At 31.8% G+C, this 22,732-nt stretch overlaps 15 non-coding genes across 15 annotated transcripts; all 15 read left to right on the forward strand.

Moving 5' to 3' along the window:
* Nucleotides 1-1,143: 1,143 nt before the first annotated feature.
* On the forward strand, nucleotides 1,144-1,216 carry TRNAV-UAC (transfer RNA valine (anticodon UAC)). The gene has a single exon. It is a non-coding gene; the product is annotated as a tRNA-Val (tRNA).
* Nucleotides 1,217-2,529: 1,313 nt separating this feature from the next.
* On the forward strand, nucleotides 2,530-2,602 carry TRNAV-UAC (transfer RNA valine (anticodon UAC)). The gene has a single exon. It is a non-coding gene; the product is annotated as a tRNA-Val (tRNA).
* A 1,343-nt stretch (nucleotides 2,603-3,945) lies between these two features.
* Nucleotides 3,946-4,018, forward strand: TRNAV-UAC (transfer RNA valine (anticodon UAC)). Its single transcript has one exon. It is a non-coding gene; the product is annotated as a tRNA-Val (tRNA).
* Nucleotides 4,019-6,711: 2,693 nt separating this feature from the next.
* Nucleotides 6,712-6,785, forward strand: TRNAV-UAC (transfer RNA valine (anticodon UAC)). Its single transcript has one exon. It is a non-coding gene; the product is annotated as a tRNA-Val (tRNA).
* Nucleotides 6,786-8,097: 1,312 nt separating this feature from the next.
* TRNAV-UAC (transfer RNA valine (anticodon UAC)) lies at nucleotides 8,098-8,170 on the forward strand. Its single transcript has one exon. It is a non-coding gene; the product is annotated as a tRNA-Val (tRNA).
* A 1,316-nt stretch (nucleotides 8,171-9,486) lies between these two features.
* Nucleotides 9,487-9,559, forward strand: TRNAV-UAC (transfer RNA valine (anticodon UAC)). Its single transcript has one exon. It is a non-coding gene; the product is annotated as a tRNA-Val (tRNA).
* A 1,312-nt stretch (nucleotides 9,560-10,871) lies between these two features.
* On the forward strand, nucleotides 10,872-10,944 carry TRNAV-UAC (transfer RNA valine (anticodon UAC)). Its single transcript has one exon. It is a non-coding gene; the product is annotated as a tRNA-Val (tRNA).
* Nucleotides 10,945-12,257: 1,313 nt separating this feature from the next.
* On the forward strand, nucleotides 12,258-12,330 carry TRNAV-UAC (transfer RNA valine (anticodon UAC)). Its single transcript has one exon. It is a non-coding gene; the product is annotated as a tRNA-Val (tRNA).
* Nucleotides 12,331-13,643: 1,313 nt separating this feature from the next.
* On the forward strand, nucleotides 13,644-13,716 carry TRNAV-UAC (transfer RNA valine (anticodon UAC)). Its single transcript has one exon. It is a non-coding gene; the product is annotated as a tRNA-Val (tRNA).
* Nucleotides 13,717-15,029: 1,313 nt separating this feature from the next.
* On the forward strand, nucleotides 15,030-15,102 carry TRNAV-UAC (transfer RNA valine (anticodon UAC)). Its single transcript has one exon. It is a non-coding gene; the product is annotated as a tRNA-Val (tRNA).
* Nucleotides 15,103-16,414: 1,312 nt separating this feature from the next.
* On the forward strand, nucleotides 16,415-16,487 carry TRNAV-UAC (transfer RNA valine (anticodon UAC)). Its single transcript has one exon. It is a non-coding gene; the product is annotated as a tRNA-Val (tRNA).
* Nucleotides 16,488-17,798: 1,311 nt separating this feature from the next.
* Nucleotides 17,799-17,871, forward strand: TRNAV-UAC (transfer RNA valine (anticodon UAC)). Its single transcript has one exon. It is a non-coding gene; the product is annotated as a tRNA-Val (tRNA).
* Nucleotides 17,872-19,185: 1,314 nt separating this feature from the next.
* On the forward strand, nucleotides 19,186-19,258 carry TRNAV-UAC (transfer RNA valine (anticodon UAC)). The gene has a single exon. It is a non-coding gene; the product is annotated as a tRNA-Val (tRNA).
* A 1,311-nt stretch (nucleotides 19,259-20,569) lies between these two features.
* Nucleotides 20,570-20,642, forward strand: TRNAV-UAC (transfer RNA valine (anticodon UAC)). The gene has a single exon. It is a non-coding gene; the product is annotated as a tRNA-Val (tRNA).
* Nucleotides 20,643-21,956: 1,314 nt separating this feature from the next.
* On the forward strand, nucleotides 21,957-22,029 carry TRNAV-UAC (transfer RNA valine (anticodon UAC)). Its single transcript has one exon. It is a non-coding gene; the product is annotated as a tRNA-Val (tRNA).
* Nucleotides 22,030-22,732: the final 703 nt, after the last annotated feature.

The raw sequence follows: 22,732 nt of genomic DNA on the forward strand, positions 1-22,732 counted from the left end.
ATACAGCAAACAACTGATTAAAGAACTAAAGAAGTTTCAATTTATTTTGTTATTGTATAATAAATTGGTAACAAAGTGATCATGCACATTTGTGATCATACAAACTTGGCCACCCACGATCCACTGATCTTGGTTTCATAGCGTAAGGGTTATCACATCTGCTTTACTCATGGAAGTTCCTGGCTTCAATCCCCAGTGAAACCAGATTTGTCAATACTGAATTTATTCTATCTGGTCCACTTTTAAGAAGCCTTTCCTACTAATATCCAATGTTAGATGTGTTGTTTGTTCAATTATAAACTCTATTCTTTCTCTGCTAATGAGAATACATTTTATCCTAAAATCATTTAGCTTTTAACCATAAAAAATATCATAATACAGCAAACAACTGATTAAAGAACTAAAGAAGTTTCAATTTATTTTGTTATTGTAAAAGAGATAGGTAACAGTGTCATTTTTTTCTAATTAAAGCTAACATATGAATTGAAGCATCATTTCTAACTACTGTTTTCCCAACCTTTGAAAAAGATGCCACTCAACCCAGTATCACCATGTAGCCCTTTTCCCAGTACTTCAATTTTCACCTGACAATGCCAGTAACCATCCAATGCTGCAGAGGGTTGGTGTGATCAAGTTAATACATTAGAAGCTGCAATCATGTTATGTTGTATTATAACATTCACTCTTAGGTCATCTGTTTTCAATGAAAACAGAAATGTCCAAATTTTATCTGCAAGTTTAGCAAAAATGATGATAAATTTAACATTTGGAATGGTAGTATTTTTGTTAATCTACAAGTTTTTTTTAAGCAGTATACTTGAATTATGTCATTAAAAGGCATTTTATTTCTACAAAGTCTTACCAAAATATGCAAGCAGTTCTTGATAACAAGACAAGAAAATAGATAGCAAGACAATCTTGTTAAATCTCATGTCAGTAGAATACAAATGTTCAAGTTGCTAGAAATAATGCATATTTTTTTCAAATATAAATATTATTAGCTTGAAAAACTTTGTAAAATGTTCATTTGAAATAGATATATACAGGTTTATTTGACATTGTGCTCATTACTCTTTACTAAGTTTTAACTAAAATTTTTGATCTTGCAAGTTTGACCAACCATGTGAGGACAGCTTCCGTCTTGGTTTCATAGTGTAGTGGTTTTCACATCTGCTTTACACGCAGAAGGTCCTGGGTTCAATCCCCAGTGAAATCATATTTATTAATAATGACCTATACCAACAGGTATACTTTAAGGAATTCTTTCCTGCTACTGCCCAATGTGAAATATGTTGTTTGTTCACTTACAAACTGTTTCTTCACTGCTAATGAGAATACATTTTATCTTAAAAACATTTAGCTTTCAACCACAAAAAACTATCATAATAGAGCAAACAACTGATTAAAGAACTAAAGAAGTTTGAAGTTATTTTGTTATTGTATAAAAAATTGGTAACAAAGTGATCATGCACTTTTGTGATCATACAAACTTGGCCACCCATGATCCTCTCATCTTGGTTTCATAGTGTAAGGGATATCACATCTGCTTTACTCATAGAAGGTACTGGGTTCAATCCCCAGTGAAACCAGATTTGTCAATACAGAAATTATTCAATCTGGTCCAATTTTAAGAAGCCTTTCCTACTAATATCCAATGTTAGATGTGTTGTTTGTTCAATTATAAGCTCTATTCTTTCTCTGCTAATGAGAATACATTTTATCCTAAAATCATTTAGCTTTTAACCATAAAAAATATCATAATACAGCAAACAACTGATTAAAGAACTAAAGAAGTTTCAATTTATTTTGTTATTGTAAAAGAGATAGGTAACAGTGTCATTTTTTTCTAATTAAAGCTAACATATGAATTGTAGCATCATTTCTAACTACTGTTTTCCCAACCTTTGAAAAAGATGCCACTCAACCCAGTATCACCATGTAGCCCTTTTCCCAGTACTTAAATTTTCACCTGACAATGCCAGCAACCATCCAATGCTGCAGAGCGTTGGTGTGATCAAGTTAATACATTAGAAGCTGCAATCATGTTATGTTGTATTATAACATTCACTCTTAGGTCATCTGTTTTCAATGAAAACAGAAATGTCTAATTTTTATCTGCAAGTTTAGCAAAAATGATGATAAATTTAACATTTAGAATGGTAGTATTTTTGTTAATCTACAAGTTTTTTTTTAAGCAGTATACTTGAATTATGTCATTAAAAGGCATTTTATTTCTACAAAGTCTTACCAAAATATGCAAGCAGCTCTTGATAACAAGGCAAGAAAATACATAGCAAGACAATCTTGTTAAATCTCATGTCAGTAGAATACAAATGTTCAAGTTGCTAGAAATAATGCATATTTTTTTCAAATATAAATATTATTAGCTTGAAAATCTTTGTAAAATGTTCATTTGAAATAGATATATACAGGTTTATTTGACATTGTGCTCATTACTCTTTACTAAGTTGTAACTAAAATTTTTGATCTTGCAAGTTTGACCAACCATGTGAGAACAGCCTCCGTCTTGGTTTCATAGTGTAGTGGTTATCACATCTGCTTTACACGCAGAAGGTCCTGGGTTCAATCCCCAGTGAAATCATAATTATTAATAATGACCTATACCAACAGGTATACTTTAAGGAAGGCTTTCCTGCTACTGCCCAATGTGAAATATGTTGTTTGTTCACTTACAAACTGTTTCTTCACTGCTAATGAGAATACATTTTATCTTAAAAACATTTACCTTTCAACCATAAAAAACTATCATAATAGAGCAAACAGCTGATTGAAGAACTAAAGAAGTTTCAATTTATTTTGTTATTGTATAATAAATTGGTAACAAAGTGATCATGCACATTTGTGATCATACAAACTTGGCCACCCATGATCCACTCATCTTGGTTTCATAGCGTTAGGGTTATCACATTTGCTTTACTCATGGAAAGTCCTGGGTTCAATCCCCAGTGAAACCAAATTTGTCAATACTAAACTTATTCTATCTGGCCCACTTTTAAGAAGCCTTTCCTACAATTGAACAAACAACACATCTAACATTGGATATTAATCCAATGTTAGATGTGTTGTTTGTTCAATTATAAACTCTATTCTTTCTCTGCTAATGAGAATACATTTTATCCTAAAATCATTTAGCTTTTAACCATAAAAAATATCATAATACAGCAAACAACTGATTAAAGAACTAAAGAAGTTTCAATTTATTCTGTTATTGTAAAAGAGATAGGTAACAGTGTCATTTTTTTCTAATTAAAGCTAACATATGAATTGTAGCATCATTTCTAACTACTGTTTTCCCAACCTTTGAAAAAGATGCCACTCAACCCAGTATCACCATGTAGCCCTTTTCCCAGTTCTTCAATTTTCACCTGACAATGCCAGTAACCATCCAATGCTGCAGAGGGTTGGTGTGATCAAGTTAATACATTAGAAGCTGCAATCATGTTATGTTGTATTATAACATTCACTCTTAGGTCATCTGTTTTCAATGAAAACAGAAATGTCCAATTTTTATCTGCAAGTTTAGCAAAAATGATGATAAATTTAACATTTGGAATGGTAGTATTTTTGTTAATCTACAAAAAATTTTTAAGCAGTATACTTGAATTATGTCATTAAAAGGCATTTTATTTCTACAAAGTCTTACCAAAATATGCAAGCAGTTCTTGATAACAAGACAAGAAAATAGATAGCAAGACAATCTTGTTAAATCTCATGTCAGTAGAATACAAATGTTCAAGTTGCTAGAAATAATGCATATTTTTTTCAAATATAAATATTATTAGCTTGAAAAACTTTGTAAAATGTTCATTTGAAATAGATATATACAGGTTTATTTGACATTGTGCTCATTACTCTTTACTAAGTTTTAACTAAAATTTTTGATCTTGCAAGTTTGACCAACCATGTGAGGACAGCTTCCGTCTTGGTTTCATAGTGTAGTGGTTTTCACATCTGCTTTACACGCAGAAGGTCCTGGGTTCAATCTCCAGTGAAATCATATTTATTAATAATGACCTATACCAACAGGTATACTTTAAGGAATTCTTTCCTGCTACTGCCCAATGTGAAATATGTTGTTTGTTCACTTACAAACTGTTTCTTCACTGCTAATGAGAATACATTTTATCTTAAAAACATTTAGCTTTCAACCACAAAAAACTATCATAATAGAGCAAACAACTGATTAAAGAACTAAAGAAGTTTGAAGTTATTTTGTTATTGTATAAAAAATTGGTAACAAAGTGATCATGCACTTTTGTGATCATACAAACTTGGCCACCCATGATCCTCTCATCTTGGTTTCATAGTGTAAGGGATATCACATCTGCTTTACTCATAGAAGGTACTGGGTTCAATCCCCAGTGAAACCAGATTTGTCAATACAGAAATTATTCAATCTGGTCCACTTTTAAGAAGCCTTTCCTACTAATATCCAATGTTAGATGTGTTGTTTGTTCAATTATAAACTCTATTCTTTCTCTGCTAATGAGAATAAATTTTATCCTACAATCATTTAGCTTTTAACCATAAAAAATATCATAATACAGCAAACAACTGATTAAAGAACTAAAGAAGTTTCAATTTATTTTGTTATTGTAAAAGAGATTGGTAACAAAGTGTCGTTTTTTTCTAATTAAAGCTAACATATGAATTGTAGCATCATTTCTAACTACTGTTTTCCCAACCTTTGAAAAAGATGCCACTCAACCCAGTATCTCCATGTAGCCATTTTTCCCAGTACTTCAATTTTCACCTGACAATGCCAGCAACCATCCAATGCTGCAGAGCGTTGGTGTGATCAAGTTAATACATTAGAAGCTGCAATCATGTTATGTTGTATTATAACATTCACTCTTAGGTCATCTGTTTTCAATGAAAACAGAAATGTCTAATTTTTATCTGCAAGTTTAGCAAAAATGATGATAAATTTAACATTTAGAATGGTAGTATTTTTGTTAATCTACAAGTTTTTTTTAAGCAGTATACTTGAATTATGTCATTAAAAGGCATTTTATTTCTACAAAATCTTACCAAAATATGCAAGCAGCTCTTGATAACAATACAAGAAAATAGATAGCAAGACAATCTTGTTAAATCTCATGTCAGTAGAATACAAATGTTCAAGTTGCTAGAAATAATGCATATTTTTTTCAAATATAAATATTATTAGCTTGAAAAACTTTGTAAAATGTTCATTTGAAATAGATATATACAGGTTTATTTGACATTGTGCTCATTACCTATCTGATCGCTCTTTTTCTGTTCGTTTTTCTGATTCTGCCTCCTCTTCGCTACCTCTATCAGTTGGAGTACCGCAAGGCTCTGTCTTAGGTCCTTTGCTATTCTCAATCTATACCACCTCTCTTGGCAAACTAATCCGCTCTTTTGGATTTCAGTACCATCTGTATGTGGATGATACTCAAATCTACCTATCCTCTCCAGATTTATCACCATCTGTATTGGTCCGTGTCACTGAATGTATTTCTGCCATTTCATCTTGGATGTCATCTCGCTACCTGAAACTTAATATTTCTAAAACAGAATTAATTATATTTCCACCGGCCAATAACAGTTACCAATCTGATCTCTTTATCACTGTTGATAACTCAACAATCCACCCCACCCCGCAAGCTCGCTGCCTTGGTGTCATCCTTGATTCTGAATTGTCCTTTGTTCCCCACATTCAATCTGTCTCAAAATCATGTTACATACATCTAAAAAACATATACAAAATTCGACCATATCTCACACAAGACACTTCAAAAACTCTAATCCATGCACTCATTATTTCCCGCATTGACTATTGCAATAGTCTCCTTACTGGTCTTCCCAAAAACAGGCTATCGCCATTACAATCCATTATGAATGCAGCTGCGAGGCTTATCTTCCTTGCCAAACGTTCATCATCTGCTGCCCCGCTCTGTCAGTCCCTCCATTGGTTGCCAGTTTTCTACCGTATTCAATACAAAATACTGTTACTTACACATAAGGCCATTAACCGAATTACACCAACATACATCTCTTCACTCATCTCAAAATATCTCCCAACCCGACCTCTCCGCTCAGCACAAGAACTGCGTCTCTCATCCCCACGCATTACTTGCTCCCATTTACGGTTACAGGACTTTCTTCGGGCTGCACCTACTCTATGGAATGCCTTACCACACACAATAAGACTTACCTCTACTCTTCAATCCTTCAAGCGTTCCCTGAAAACTCACCTCTTCAGACAAGCTTATCAGACTCCAGAACCGACCACATAACCTTCATAGCTTCCATGTCTTATCACATCCCCTCTCACAGTCCATACATAACCTCACATATTGTCTTTCTTTCACATACTCCTGACATTTTGCCGACATTCCTATGTGACTGGATCAAGCAGCCCACCAAGAAACTCTGCATTCTGGCCAGACCAAATTGCAATATATATAGCACCTATCCTTGTGTATCAATGCCTGTTTCCCTATAGATTGTAAGCTTGCAAGCAGGGCCCTCTTACCTCTGTCTGTCTGTTATTACCCTGTTTTGTTCTATCAATGTTTCCAATTGTAAAGCGCAACGGAATATGCTGCGCTATATAAGAAACTGTTAATAAATAAATAATAAAATAATTACTCTTTACTAAGTTTTAACTAAAATTTTTGATCTTGCAAGTTTGACCAACCATGTGAGGACAGCCTCCGTCTTTGTTTCATAGTGTAGTGGTTATCACATCTGCTTTACACGCAGAAGTTCCTGGGGTCAATCCCCAGTGAAATCAAATTTATTAATCATGACCTATACCAACAGGTATACTTTAAGGAAGGCTTTCCTGCTACTGCCCAATGTGAAATATGTTGTTTGTTCAATTACAAACTGTTTCTTCACTGCTAATGAGAATACATTTTATCTTAAAAACATTTAGCTTTCAACCATAAAAAACTATCATAATAGAGCAAACAGCTGATTGAAGAACTAAAGAAGTTTAAATTTATTTTGTTATTGTATAATAAATTGGTAACAAAGTGATCATGCACATTTGTGATCATACAAACTTGGCCACCCATGATCCAATCATCTTGGTTTCATAGCGTAAGGGTTATCACATCTGCTTTACTCGTGGAAGGTCCTGGGTTCAATTCCCAGTGAAACCAGATTTGTCAATACTGAACTTATTCTATCTGGTCCACTTTTAAGAAGCCTTTCCTACTAATATCCAATGTTAGATGTGTTGTTTGTTCAATTATAAGCTCTATTCTTTCTCTGCTAATGAGAATACATTTTATCCTAAAATCATTTAGCTTTTAACCATAAAAAATATCATAATACAGCAAACAACTGATTAAAGAACTAAAGAAGTTTCAATTTATTTTGTTATTGTAAAAGAGATAGGTAACAGTGTCAGTTTTTTCTAATTAAAGCTAACATATGAATTGTAGCATCATTTCTAACTACTGTTTTCCCAACCTTTGAAAAAGATGCCACTCAACCCAGTATCACCATGTAGCCCTTTTCCCAGTACTTAAATTTTCACCTGACAATGCCAGCAACCATCCAATGCTGCAGAGCGTTGGTGTGATCAAGTTAATACATTAGAAGCTGCAATCATGTTATGTTGTATTATAACATTCACTCTTAGGTCATCTGTTTTCAATGAAAACAGAAATGTCTAATTTTTATCTGCAAGTTTAGCAAAAATGATGATAAATTTAACATTTAGAATGGTAGTATTTTTGTTAATCTACAAGTTTTTTTTTAAGCAGTATACTTGAATTATGTCATTAAAAGGCATTTTATTTCTACAAAGTCTTACCAAAATATGCAAGCAGCTCTTGATAACAAGGCAAGAAAATACATAGCAAGACAATCTTGTTAAATCTCATGTCAGTAGAATACAAATGTTCAAGTTGCTAGAAATAATGCATATTTTTTTCAAATATAAATATTATTAGCTTGAAAATCTTTGTAAAATGTTCATTTGAAATAGATATATACAGGTTTATTTGACATTGTGCTCATTACTCTTTACTAAGTTGTAACTAAAATTTTTGATTTTGCAAGTTTGACCAACCATGTGAGAACAGCCTCCGTCTTGGTTTCATAGTGTAGTGGTTATCACATCTGCTTTACACGCAGAAGGTCCTGGGTTCAATCCCCAGTGAAATCATAATTATTAATAATGACCTATACCAACAGGTATACTTTAAGGAAGACTTTCCTGCTACTGCCCAATGTGAAATATGTTGTTTGTTCACTTACAAACTGTTTCTTCACTGCTAATGAGAATACATTTTATCTTAAAAACATTTACCTTTCAACCATAAAAAACTATCATAATAGAGCAAACAGCTGATTGAAGAACTAAAGAAGTTTCAATTTATTTTGTTATTGTATAATAAATTGGCAACAAAGTGATCATGCACATTTGTGATCATACAAACTTGGCCACCCATGATCCACTCATCTTGGTTTCATAGCGTAAGGGTTATCACATTTGCTTTACTCGTGGAAAGTCCTGGGTTCAATCCCCAGTGAAACCAAATTGGTCAATACTGAACTTATTCTATCTGGTCCACTTTTAAGAAGCCTTTCCTACTAATATCCAATGTTAGATGTGTTGTTTGTTCAATTATAAACTCTATTCTTTCTCTGCTAATGAGAATACATTTTATCCTAAAATCATTTAGCTTTTAACCATAAAAAATATCATAATACAGCAAACAACTGATTAAAGAACTAAAGAAGTTTCAATTTATTTTGTCATTGTAAAAGAGATAGGTAACAGTGTCATTTTTTTCTAATTAAAGCTAACATATGAATTGTAGCATCATTTCTAACTACTGTTTTCCCAACCTTTGAAAAAGATGCCACTCAACCCAGTATCACCATGTAGCCCTTTTCCCAGTACTTCAATTTTCACCTGACAATGCCAGTAACCATCCAATGCTGCAGAGGGTTGGTGTGATCAAGTTAATACATTAGAAGCTGCAATCATGTTATGTTGTATTATAACATTCACTCTTAGGTCATCTGTTTTCAATGAAAACAGAAATGTCCAATTTTTATCAGCAAGTTTAGCAAAAATGATGATAAATTTAACATTTGGAATGGTAGTATTTTTGTTAATCTACAAAAAATTTTTTTAAGCAGTATACTTGAATTATGTCATTAAAAGGCATTTTATTTCTACAAAGTCTTACCAAAATATGCAAGCAGTTCTTGATAACAAGGCAAGAAAATAGGATAGCAAGACAATCTTGTTAAATCTCATGTCAGTAGAATACAAATGTTCAAGTTGCTAGAAATAATGCATATTTTTTTCAAATATAAATATTATTAGCTTGAAAAGCTTTGTAAAATGTTTCATTTGAAATAGATATATACAGGTTTATTTGACATTGTGCTCATTACTCTTTACTAAGTTTTAACTAAAATTTTTGATCTTGCAAGTTTGACCAACCATGTGAGAACAGCCTCCGTCCTGGTTTCATAGTGTAGTGGTTATCACATCTGCTTTACACGCAGAAGGTCCTGGGTTCAATTCCCAGTGAAATCATATTTATTAATAATGACTTATACCAACAGGTATACTTTAAGGAAGGCTTTCCTGCTACTGCCCAATGTGAAATATGTTGTTTGTTCACTTACAAACTGTTTCTTCACTGCTAATGAGAATACATTTTATCTTAAAAACATTTAGCTTTCAACCATAAAAAACTATCATAATAGAGCAAACAACTGATTAAAGAACTAAAGAAGTTTCAATTTATTTTGTTATTGTATAATAAATTGGTAACAATGTGATCATGCACATTTGTGATCATACAAACTTGGCCACCCATCATCCACCTATCTTGGTTTCATAGTGTAAGGGTTATCACATCTGCTTTACTCATGGAAGTTCCTGGCTTCAATCCCCAGTGAAACCAGATTTGTCAATACTGAACTTATTCTATCTGGTCCACTTTTAAGAAGCCTTTCCTACTAATATCCAATGTTAGATGTGTTGTTTGTTCAATTATAAACTCTATTCTTTCTCTGCTAATGAGAATACATTTTATCCTAAAATCATTTAGCTTTTAACCATAAAAAATATCATAATACAGCAAACAACTGATTAAAGAACTAAAGAAGTTTCAATTTATTTTGTTATTGTAAAAGAGATAGGTAACAGTGTCATTTTTTTCTAATTAAAGCTAACATATGAATTGTAGCATCATTTCTAACTACTGTTTTCCCAACCTTTGAAAAAGATGCCACTCAACCCAGTATCACCATGTAGCCCTTTTCCCAGTTCTTCAATTTTCACCTGACAATGCCAGTAACCATCCAATGCTGCAGAGGGTTGGTGTGATCAAGTTAATACATTAGAAGCTGCAATCATGTTATGTTGTATTATAACATTCACTCTTAGGTCATCTGTTTTCAATGAAAACAGAAATGTCCAATTTTTATCTGCAAGTTTAGCAAAAATGATGATAAATTTAACATTTGGAATGGTAGTATTTTTGTTAATCTACAAAAAAATTTTAAGCAGTATACTTGAATTATGTCATTAAAATGCATTTTATTTCTACAAAGTCTTACCAAAATATGCAAGCAGTTCTTGATAACAAGACAAGAAAATAGATAGCAAGACAATCTTGTTAAATCTCATGTCAGTAGAATACAAATGTTCAAGTTGCTAGAAATAATGCATATTTTTTTCAAATATAAATATTATTAGCTTGAAAAACTTTGTAAAATGTTCATTTGAAATAGATATATACAGGTTTATTTGACATTGTGCTCATTACTCTTTACTAAGTTTTAACTAAAATTTTTGATCTTGCAAGTTTGACCAACCATGTGAGGACAGCTTCCGTCTTGGTTTCATAGTGTAGTGGTTATCACATCTGCTTTACACGCAGAAGGTCCTGGGTTCAATCCCCAGTGAAATCATATTTATTAATAATGACCTATACCAACAGGTATACTTTAAGGAATTCTTTCCTGCTACTGCCCAATGTGAAATATGTTGTTTGTTCACTTACAAACTGTTTCTTCACTGCTAATGAGAATACATTTTATCTTAAAAACATTTAGCTTTCAACCACAAAAAACTATCATAATAGAGCAAACAACTGATTAAAGAACTAAAGAAGTTTGAAGTTATTTTGTTATTGTATAAAAAATTGGTAACAAAGTGATCATGCACTTTTGTGATCATACAAACTTGGCCACCCATGATCCTCTCATCTTGGTTTCATAGTGTAAGGGATATCACATCTCCTTTACTCATGGAAGGTACTGGGTTCAATCCCCAGTGAAACCAGATTTGTCAATACAGAAATTATTCAATCTGGTCCACTTTTAAGAAGCCTTTCCTACTAATATCCAATGTTAGATGTGTTGTTTGTTCAATTATAAACTCTATTCTTTCTCTGCTAATGAGAATACATTTTATCCTAAAATCATTTAGCTTATAACCATAAAAAATATCATAATACAGCAAACAACTGATTAAAGAACTATAGAAGTTTCAATTTATTTTGTTATTGTAAAAGAGATTGGTAACAAAGTGTCATTTTTTTCTATTTAAAGCTAACATATGAATTGTAGCATCATTTCTAACTACTGTTTTCCAACCATTGAAAAAGATGCCACTCAACCCAGTATCTCCATGTAGCCATTTTTCCCAGTACTTCAATTTTCACCTGACAATGCCAGCAACCATCCAATGCTGCAGAGCGTTGGTGTGATCAAGTTAATACATTAGAAGCTGCAATCATGTTATGTTGTATTATAACATTCACTCTTAGGTCATCTGTTTTCAATGAAAACAGAAATGTCTAATTTTTATCTGCAAGTTTAGCAAAAATGATGATAAATTTAACATTTAGAATGGTAGTATTTTTGTTAATCTACAAGTTTTTTTTAAGCAGTATACTTGAATTATGTCATTAAAAGGCATTTTATTTCTACAAAGTCTTACCAAATATGCAAGCAGCTCTTGATAACAAGGCAAGAAAATACATAGCAAGACAATCTTGTTAAATCTCATGTCAGTAGAATACAAATGTTCAAGTTGCTAGAAATAATGCATATTTTTTTCAAATATAAATATTATTAGCTTGAAAAACTTTGTAAAATGTTCATTTGAAATAGATATATACAGGTTTATTTGACATTGTGCTCATTACTCTTTACTAAGTTTTAACTAAAATTTTTGATCTTGCAAGTTTGACCAACCATGTGAGGACAGCCTCCGTCTTGGTTTCATAGTGTAGTGGTTATCACATCTGCTTTACACGCAGAAGGTCCTGGGTTCAATCCCCAGTGAAATCAAATTTATTAATCATGATCTATACCAACAGGTATACTTTAAGGAAGGCTTTCCTGCTACTGCCCAATGTGAAATATGTTGTTTGTTCACTTACAAACGTTTTCTTCACTGCTAATGAGAATACATTTTATCTTAAAAACATTTAGCTTTCAACCATAAAAAACTATCATAATAGAGCAAACAGCTGATTGAAGAACTAAAGAAGTTTCAATTTATTTTGTTATTGTATAATAAATTGGTAACAAAGTGATCATGCACATTTGTGATCATACAAACTTGGCCACCCATGATCCACTCATCTTGGTTTCATAGCGTAAGGGTTATCACATCTGCTTTACTCGTGGAAGGTCCTGGGTTCAATTCCCAGTGAAACCAGATTTGTCAATACTAAACTTATTCTATCTGGTCCACTTTTAAGAAGCCTTTCCTACTAATATCCAATGTTAGATGTGTTGTTTGTTCAATTATAAGCTCTATTCTTTCTCTGCTAATGAGAATACATTTTATCCTAAAATCATTTAGCTTTTAACCATAAAAAATATCATAATACAGCAAACAACTGATTAAAGAACTAAAGAAGTTTCAATTTATTTTGTTATTGTAAAAGAGATAGGTAACAGTGTCATTTTTTTCTAATTAAAGCTAACATATGAATTGTAGCATCATTTCTAACTACTGTTTTCCCAACCTTTGAAAAAGATGCCACTCAACCCAGTATCACCATGTAGCCCTTTTCCCAGTACTTAAATTTTCACCTGACAATGCCAGCAACCATCCAATGCTGCAGAGCGTTGGTGTGATCAAGTTAATACATTAGAAGCTGCAATCATGTTATGTTGTATTATAACATTCACTCTTAGGTCATCTGTTTTCAATGAAAACAGAAATGTCTAATTTTTATCTGCAAGTTTAGCAAAAATGATGATAAATTTAACATTTAGAATGGTAGTATTTTTGTTAATCTACAAGTTTTTTTTTAAGCAGTATACTTGAATTATGTCATTAAAAGGCATTTTATTTCTACAAAGTCTTACCAAAATATGCAAGCAGCTCTTGATAACAAGGCAAGAAAATACATAGCAAGACAATCTTGTTAAATCTCATGTCAGTAGAATACAAATGTTCAAGTTGCTAGAAATAATGCATATTTTTTTCAAATATAAATATTATTAGCTTGAAAATCTTTGTAAAATGTTCATTTGAAATAGATATATACAGGTTTATTTGACATTGTGCTCATTACTCTTTACTAAGTTGTAACTAAAATTTTTGATCTTGCAAGTTTGACCAACCATGTGAGAACAGCCTCCATCTTGGTTTCATAGTGTAGTGGTTATCACATCTGCTTTACACGCAGAAGGTCCTGGGTTCAATCCCCAGTGAAATCATATTTATTAATAATGACCTATACCAACAGGTATACTTTAAGGAAGGCTTTCCTGCTACTGCCCAATGTGAAATATGTTGTTTGTTCACTTACAAACTGTTTCTTCACTGCTAATGAGAATACATTTTATCTTAAAAACATTTACCTTTCAACCATAAAAAACTATCATAATAGAGCAAACAGCTGATTGAAGAACTAAAGAAGTTTCAATTTATTTTGTTATTGTATAATAAATTGGTAACAAAGTGATCATGCACATTTGTGATCATACAAACTTGGCCACCCAAGATCCACTCATCTTGGTTTCATAGCGTAAGGGTTATCACATTTGCTTTACTCGTGGAAAGTCCTGGGTTCAATCCCCAGTGAAACCAAATTTGTCAATACTGAACTTATTCTATCTGGTCCACTTTTAAGAAGCCTTTCCTACTAATATCCAATGTTAGATGTTTTGTTTGTTCAATTATAAACTCTATTCTTTCTCTGCTAATGAGAATACATTTTATCCTAAAATCATTTAGCTTTTAACCATAAAAAATATCATAATACAGCAAACAACTGATTAAAGAACTAAAGAAGTTTCAATTTATTTTGTCATTGTAAAAGAGATAGGTAACAGTGTCATTTTTTTCTAATTAAAGCTAACATATGAATTGTAGCATCATTTCTAACTACTGTTTTCCCAACCTTTGAAAAAGATGCCACTCAACCCAGTATCACCATGTAGCCCTTTTCCCAGTACTTCAATTTTCACCTGACAATGCCAGTAACCATCCAATGCTGCAGAGGGTTGGTGTGATCAAGTTAATACATTAGAAGCTGCAATCATGTTATGTTGTATTATAACATTCACTCTTAGGTCATCTGTTTTCAATGAAAACAGAAATGTCTAATTTTTATCTGCAAGTTTAGCAAAAATGATGATAAATTTAACATTTAGAATGGTAGTATTTTTGTTAATCTACAAGTTTTTTTTTAAGCAGTATACTTGAATTATGTCATTAAAAGGCATTTTATTTCTACAAAGTCTTACCAAAATATGCAAGCAGCTCTTGATAACAAGGCAAGAAAATACATAGCAAGACAATCTTGTTAAATCTCATGTCAGTAGAATACAAATGTTCAAGTTGCTAGAAATAATGCATATTTTTTTCAAATATAAATATTATTAGCTTGAAAATCTTTGTAAAATGTTCATTTGAAATAGATATATACAGGTTTATTTGACATTGTGCTCATTACTCTTTACTAAGTTGTAACTAAAATTTTTGATCTTGCAAGTTTGACCAACCATGTGAGAACAGCCTCCGTCTTGGTTTCATAGTGTAGTGGTTATCACATCTGCTTTACACGCAGAAGGTCCTGGGTTCAATCCCCAGTGAAATCATATTTATTAATAATGACCTATACCAACAGGTATACTTTAAGGAAGGCTTTCCTGCTACTGCCCAATGTGAAATATGTTGTTTGTTCACTTACAAACTGTTTCTTCACTGCTAATGAGAATACATTTTATCTTAAAAACATTTACCTTTCAACCATAAAAAACTATCATAATAGAGCAAACAGCTGATTGAAGAACTAAAGAAGTTTCAATTTATTTTGTTATTGTATAATAAATTGGTAACAAAGTGATCATGCACATTTGTGATCATACAAACTTGGCCACCCATGATCCACTCATCTTGGTTTCATAGCGTAAGGGTTATCACATTTGCTTTACTCGTGGAAAGTCCTGGGTTCAATCCCCAGTGAAACCAAATTTGTCAATACTGAACTTATTCTATCTGGTCCACTTTTAAGAAGCCTTTCCTACTAATATCCAATGTTAGATGTTTTGTTTGTTCAATTATAAACTCTGTTCTTTCTCTGCTAATGAGAATACATTTTATCCTAAAATCATTTAGCTTTTAACCATAAAAAATATCATAATACAGCAAACAACTGATTAAAGAACTAAAGAAGATTCAATTTATTTTGTTATTGTAAAAGAGATAGGTAACAGTGTCATTTTTTTTAATTAAAGCTAACATATGAATTGTAGCATCATTCCTAACTACTGTTTTCCCAACCTTTGAAAAAGATGCCACTCAACCCAGTATCACCATGTAGTTCTTTTCCCAGTACTTCAATTTTCACCTGACAATGCCAGTAACCATCCAATGCTGCAGAGCGTTGGTGTGATCAAGTTAATACATTAGAAGCTGCAATCATGTTATGTTGTATTATAACATTCACTCTTAGGTCATCTGTTTTCAATGAAAACAGAAATGTCCAATTTTTATCTGCAAGTTTAGCAAAAATGATGATAAATTTAACATTTGGAATGGTAGTATTTTTGTTAATCTACAAGTTTTTTTTAAGCAGTATACTTGAATTATGTAATTAAAAGGCATTTTATTTCTACAAAGTCTTACCAAAATATGCAAGCAGTTCTTGATAACAAGGCAAGAAAATAGACAGCAAGACAATCTTGTTAAATCTCATGTCAGTAGAATACAAATGTTCAAGTTGCTAGAAATAATGCATATTTTTTTCAAATATAAATATTATTAGCTTGAAAAGCTTTGTAAAATGTTTCAGTTGAAATAGATATATACAGGTTTATTTGACATTGTGCTCATTACTCTTTACTAAGTTTTAACTAAAATATTTGATCATGCAAGTTTGACCAACCATGTGAGGACAGCCTCCATCTTGGTTTCATAGTGTAGTGGTTATCACATCTGCTTTACACGCAGAAGGTCCTGGGTTCAATCCCCAGTGAAATCAAATTTATTAATCATGACCTATACCAACAGGTATACTTTAAGGAAGGCTTTCCTGCTACTGCCCAATGTGAAATATGTTGTTTGTTCACTTACAAACTGTTTCTTCACTGCTAATGAGAATACATTTTATCTTAAAAACATTTAGCATTCAACCATAAAAAACTATCATAATAGAGCAAACAGCTGATTGAAGAACTAAAGAAGTTTCAATTTATTTTGTTATTGTATAATAAATTGGTAACAAAGTGATCATGCACATTTGTGATCATACAAACTTGGCCACACATCATCCACCTATCTTGGTTTCATAGTGTAAGGGTTATCACATCTGCTTTACTCATGGAAGTTCCTGGCTTCAATCCCCAGTGAAACCAGATTTGTCAATACTGAACTTATTCTATCTGGTCCACTTTTAAGAAGCCTTTCCTACTAATATCCAATGTTAGATGTGTTGTTTGTTCAATTATAAACTCTATTCTTTCTCTGCTAATGAGAATACATTTTATCCTAAAATCACTTAGCTTTTAACCATAAGAAATATCATAATACAGCAAACAACTGATTAAAGAACTATAGAAGTTTCAATTTATTTTGTTATTGTAAAAGAGATAGGTAACAGTGTCATTTTTTTCTAATTAAAGCTAACATATGAATTGTAGCATCATTTCTAACTACTGTTTTCCAACCATTGAAAAAGATGCCACTCAACCCAGTATCTCCATGTAGCCCTTTTCCCAGTACTTCAATTTTCACCTGACAATGCCAGCAACCATCCAATGCTGCAGAGCGTTGGTGTGATCAAGTTAATACATTAGAAGCTGCAATCATGTTATGTTGTATTATAACATTCACTCTTAGGTCATCTGTTTTCAATGAAAACAGAAATGTCTAATTTTTATCTGCAAGTTTAGCAAAAATGATGATAAATTTAACATTTAGAATGGTAGTATTTTTGTTAATCTACAAGTTTTCTTTAAGCAGTATACTTGAATTATGTCATTAAAAGGCATTTTATTTCTACAAAGTCTTACCAAAATATGCAAGCAGCTCTTGATAACAAGGCAAGAAAATACATAGCAAGACAATCTTGTTAAATCTCATGTCAGTAGAATACAAATGTTCAAGTTGCTAGAAATAATGCATATTTTTTTCAAATATAAATATTATTAGCTTGAAAAACTTTGTAAAATGTTCATTTGAAATAGATATATACAGGTTTATTTGACATTGTGCTCATTACTCTTTACTAAGTTTTAACTAAAATTTTTGATCTTGCAAGTTTGACCAACCATGTGAGGACATTCTCCGTCTTGGTTTCATAGTGTAGTGGTTATCACATCTGCTTTACACGCAGAAGGTCCTGGGTTCAATCCCCAGTGAAATCATATTTATTAATAATGACCTATACCAACAGGTATACTTTAAGGAAGGCTTTCCTGCTACTGCCCAATGTGAAAGATGTTGTTTGTTCACTTACAAACTGTTTCTTCACTGCTAATGAGAATACATTTTATCTTAAAAACATTTAGCTTTCAACCATAAAAAACTATCATAATAGAGCAAACAACTGATTAAAGAACTAAAGAAGTTTCAATTTATTTTGTTATTGTATAATAAATTGGTAACAAAGTGATCATGCACATTTGTGATCATATAAACTTGGCCACCCATCATCCACCTATCTTGGTTTCATAGTGTAAGGGTTATCACATCTGCTTTACTCATGGAAGTTCCTGGCTTCAATTCCCAGTGAAACCAGATTTGTCAATACTGAACTTATTCTATCTGGTCCACTTTTAAGAAGCCTTTCCTACTAATATCCAATGTTAGATGTGTTGTTTGTTCAATTATAAACTCTATTCTTTCTCTGCTAATGAGAATACATTTTATCCTAAAATCATTTAGCTTTTAACCATAAAAAATATCATAATACAGCAAACAACTGATTAAAGAACTAAAGAAGTTTCAATTTATTTTGTTATTGTAAAAGAGATTGGTAACAAAGTGTCATTTTTTTCTATTTAAAGCTAACATATGAATTGTAGCATCATTTCTAACTACTGTTTTCCAACCATTGAAAAAGATGCCACTCAACCCAGTATCTCCATGTAGCCATTTTTCCCAGTACTTCAATTTTCACCTGACAATGCCAGCAACCATCCAATGCTGCAGAGCGTTGGTGTGATCAAGTTAATACATTAGAAGCTGCAATCATGTTATGTTGTATTATAACATTCACTCTTAGGTCATCTGTTTTCAATGAAAACAGAAATGTCTAATTTTTATCTGCAAGTTTAGCAAAAATGATGATAAATTTAACATTTAGAATGGTAGTATTTTTGTTAATCTACAAGTTTTTTTTAAGCAGTATACTTGAATTATGTCATTAAAAGGCATTTTATTTCTACAAAGTCTTACCAAAATATGCAAGCAGCTCTTGATAACAAGGCAAGAAAATACATAGCAAGACAATCTTGTTAAATCTCATGTCAGTAGAATACAAATGTTCAAGTTGCTAGAAATAATGCATATTTCTTTCAAATATAAATATTATTAGCTTGAAAAACTTTGTAAAATGTTCATTTGAAATAGATATATACAGGTTTATTTGACATTGTGCTCATTACTCTTTACTAAGTTTTAACTAAAATCTTTGATCTTGCAAGTTTGACCAACCATGTGAGAGCAGCCTCCGTCTTGGTTTCATAGTGTAGTGGTTATCACATCTGCTTTACACGCAGAAGGTCCTGGGTTCAATCCCCAGTGAAATCATATTTATTAATAATGACCTATACCAACAGGTATACTTTAAGGAAGGCTTTCCTGCTACTGCCCAATGTGAAATATGTTGTTTGTTCACTTACAAACTGTTTCTTCACTGCTAATGAGAATACATTTTATCTTAAAAACATTTAGCTTTCAACCATAAAAAACTATCATAAAAGAGCAAACAACTGATTAAAGAACTAAAGAAGTTTCAATTTATTTTGTTATTGTATAATAAATTGGTAACAAAGTGATCATGCACATTTGTGATCATACAAACTTGGCCACCCATCATCCACCTATCTTGGTTTCATAGTGTAAGGGTTATCACATCTGCTTTACTCATGGAAGTTCCTGGCTTCAATCCCCAGTGAAACCAGATTTGTCAATACTGAACTTATTCTATCTGGTCCACTTTTAAGAAGCCTTTCCTACTAATATCCAATGTTAGATGTGTTGTTTGTTCAATTATAAACTCTATTCTTTCTCTGCTAATGAGAATACATTTTATCCTAAAATCATTTAGCTTTTAACCATAAAAAATATCATAATACAGCAAACAACTGATTAAAGAACTAAAGAAGTTTCAATTTATTTTGTTATTGTAAAAGAGATAGGTAACAGTGTCATTTTTTTCTAATTAAAGCTAACATATGAATTGTAGCATCATTTCTAACTACTGTTTTCCCAACCTTTGAAAAAGATGCCACTCAACCCAGTATCACCATGTAGCCCTTTTCCCAGTTCTTCAATTTTCACCTGACAATGCCAGTAACCATCCAATGCTGCAGAGCGTTGGTGTGATCAAGTTAATACATTAGAAGCTGCAATCATGTTATGTTGTATTATAACATTCACTCTTAGGTCATCTGTTTTCAATGAAAACAGAAATGTCCAATTTTTATCTGCAAGTTTAGCAAAAATGATGATAAATTTAACATTTGGAATGGTAGTATTTTTGTTAATCTACAAATTTTTTTTAAGCAGTATACTTGAATTATGTCATTAAAAGGCATTTTATTCTACAAAGTCTTACCAAAATATGCAAGCAGTTCTTGATAACAAGGCAAGAAAATAGATAGCAAGACAATCTTGTTAAATCTCATGTCAGTAGAATACAAATGTTCAAGTTGCTAGAAATAATGCATATTTTTTTCAAATATAAATATTATTAGCTTGAAAAACTTTGTAAAATGTTCATTTGAAATAGATACATACAGGTTTATTTGACATTGTGCTCATTACTCTTTACTAAGTTTTAACTAAAATTTTTGATCTTGCAAGTTTGACCAACCATGTGAGGACAGCTTCCGTCTTGGTTTCATAGTGTAGTGGTTATCGTGTCTGCTTTACACGCAGAAAGTCCTGGGTTCAATCCCCAGTGAAATCATATTTATTAATAATGACCTATACCAACAGGTATACTTTAAGGAAGGCTTTCCTGCTACTGCCCAATGTGAAATATGTTGTTTGTTCACTTACAAACTGTTTCTTCACTGCTAATGAGAATACATTTTATCTTAAAAACATTTAGCTTTCAACCATAAAAAACTATCATAATAGAGCAAACAACTGATTAAAGAACTAAAGAAGTTTCAATTAATTTTGTTATTGTATAATAAATTGGTAACAAAGTGATCATGCACATTTGTGATCATACAAACTTGGCCACCCATCATCCACCTATCTTGGTTTCATAGTGTAAGGGTTATCACATCTGCTTTACTCATGGAAGGTTCTGGGTTCAATCCCCAGTGAAACCAGATTTGTCAATACTGAACTTATTCAATCAGTTCCACTTTTAAGAAGCCTTTTCTACTAATATCCAATGTTAGATGTGTTGTTTGTTCAATTATAAACTCTATTCTTTCTCTGCTAATGAGAATACATTTTATCCTAAAATCATTTACCTTTTAACCATAAAAAATATCATAATACAGCAAACAACTGATTAAAGAACTATAGAAGTTTCAATTTATTTTGTTATTGTAAAAGAGATTGGTAACAAAGTGTCATTTTTTTCTATTTAAAGCTAACATATGAATTGTAGCATCATTTCTAACTACTGTTTTCCAACCATTGAAAAAGATGCCACTCAACCCAGTATCTCCATGTAGCCATTTTTCCCAGTACTTCAATTTTCACCTGACAATGCCAGCAACCATTCAATGCTGCAGAGCGTTGGTGTGATCAAGTTAATACATTAGAAGCTGCAATCATGTTATGTTGTATTATAACATTCACTCTTAGGTCATCTGTTTTCAATGAAAACAGAAATGTCCAATTTTTATCTGCAAGTTTAGCAAAAATGATGATAAATGTAACATTTGGAATGGTAGTATTTTTGTTAATCTACAAGTTTTTTTTAAGCAGTATACTTGAATTATGTCATTAAAAGGCATTTTATTTCTACAAAGTCTTACCAAAATATGCAAGCAGCTCTTGATAACAAGTCAAGAAAATACATAGCAAGACAATCTTGTTAAATCTCATGTCAGTAGAATACAAATGTTCAAGTTGCTAGAAATAATGCATATTTTTTTCAAATATAAATATTATTAGCTTGAAAAACATTGTAAAATGTTCATTTGAAATAGATATATAAAGGTTTATTTGACATTGTGCTCATTACTCTTTACTAAGTTTTAACTAAAATTTTTGATCTTGCAAGTTTGACCAACCATGTGAGGACAGCCTCCGTCTTGGTTTCATAGTGTAGTGGTTATCACATCTGCTTTACACGCAGAAGGTCCTGGGTTCAATCCCCAGTGAAATCATATTTATTAATAATGACCTATACCAACAGGTATACTTTAAGGAAGGCTTTCCTGCTACTGCCCAATGTGAAATATGTTGTTTCTTCACTGCTAATGAGAATACATTTTATCTTAAAAACATTTAGCTTTCAACCATAAAAAACTATCATAATAGAGCAAACAACTGATTAAAGAACTAAAGAAGTTTCAATTTATTTTGTTATTGTATAATAAATTGGTAACAAAGTGATCATGCACATTTGTGATCATATAAACTTGGCCACCCATCATCCACCTATCTTGGTTTCATAGTGTAAGGGTTATCACATCTGCTTTACTCATGGAAGTTCCTGGCTTCAATTCCCAGTGAAAACAGATTTGTCAATACTGAACTTATTCTATCTGGTCCACTTTTAAGAAGCCTTTCCTACTAATATCCAATGTTAGATGTGTTGTTTGTTCAATTATAAACTCTATTCTTTCTCTGCTAATGAGAATACATTTTATCCTAAAATCATTTAGCTTTTAACCATAAAAAATATCATAATACAGCAAACAACTGATTAAAGAACTAAAGAAGTTTCAATTTATTTTGTTATTGTAAAAGAGATAGGTAACAGTGTCATTTTTTTCTAATTAAAGCTAACATATGAATTGTAGCATCATTTCTAACTACTGTTTTCCCAACCTTTGAAAAAGATGCCACTCAACCCAGTATCACCAT

Source organism: Taudactylus pleione, unplaced genomic scaffold, assembly GCF_031769625.1.
Source record: "Taudactylus pleione unplaced genomic scaffold, aTauple2 ptg000085l, whole genome shotgun sequence".
In the NCBI taxonomy this organism is placed as follows: domain Eukaryota; kingdom Metazoa; phylum Chordata; class Amphibia; order Anura; family Myobatrachidae; genus Taudactylus; species Taudactylus pleione.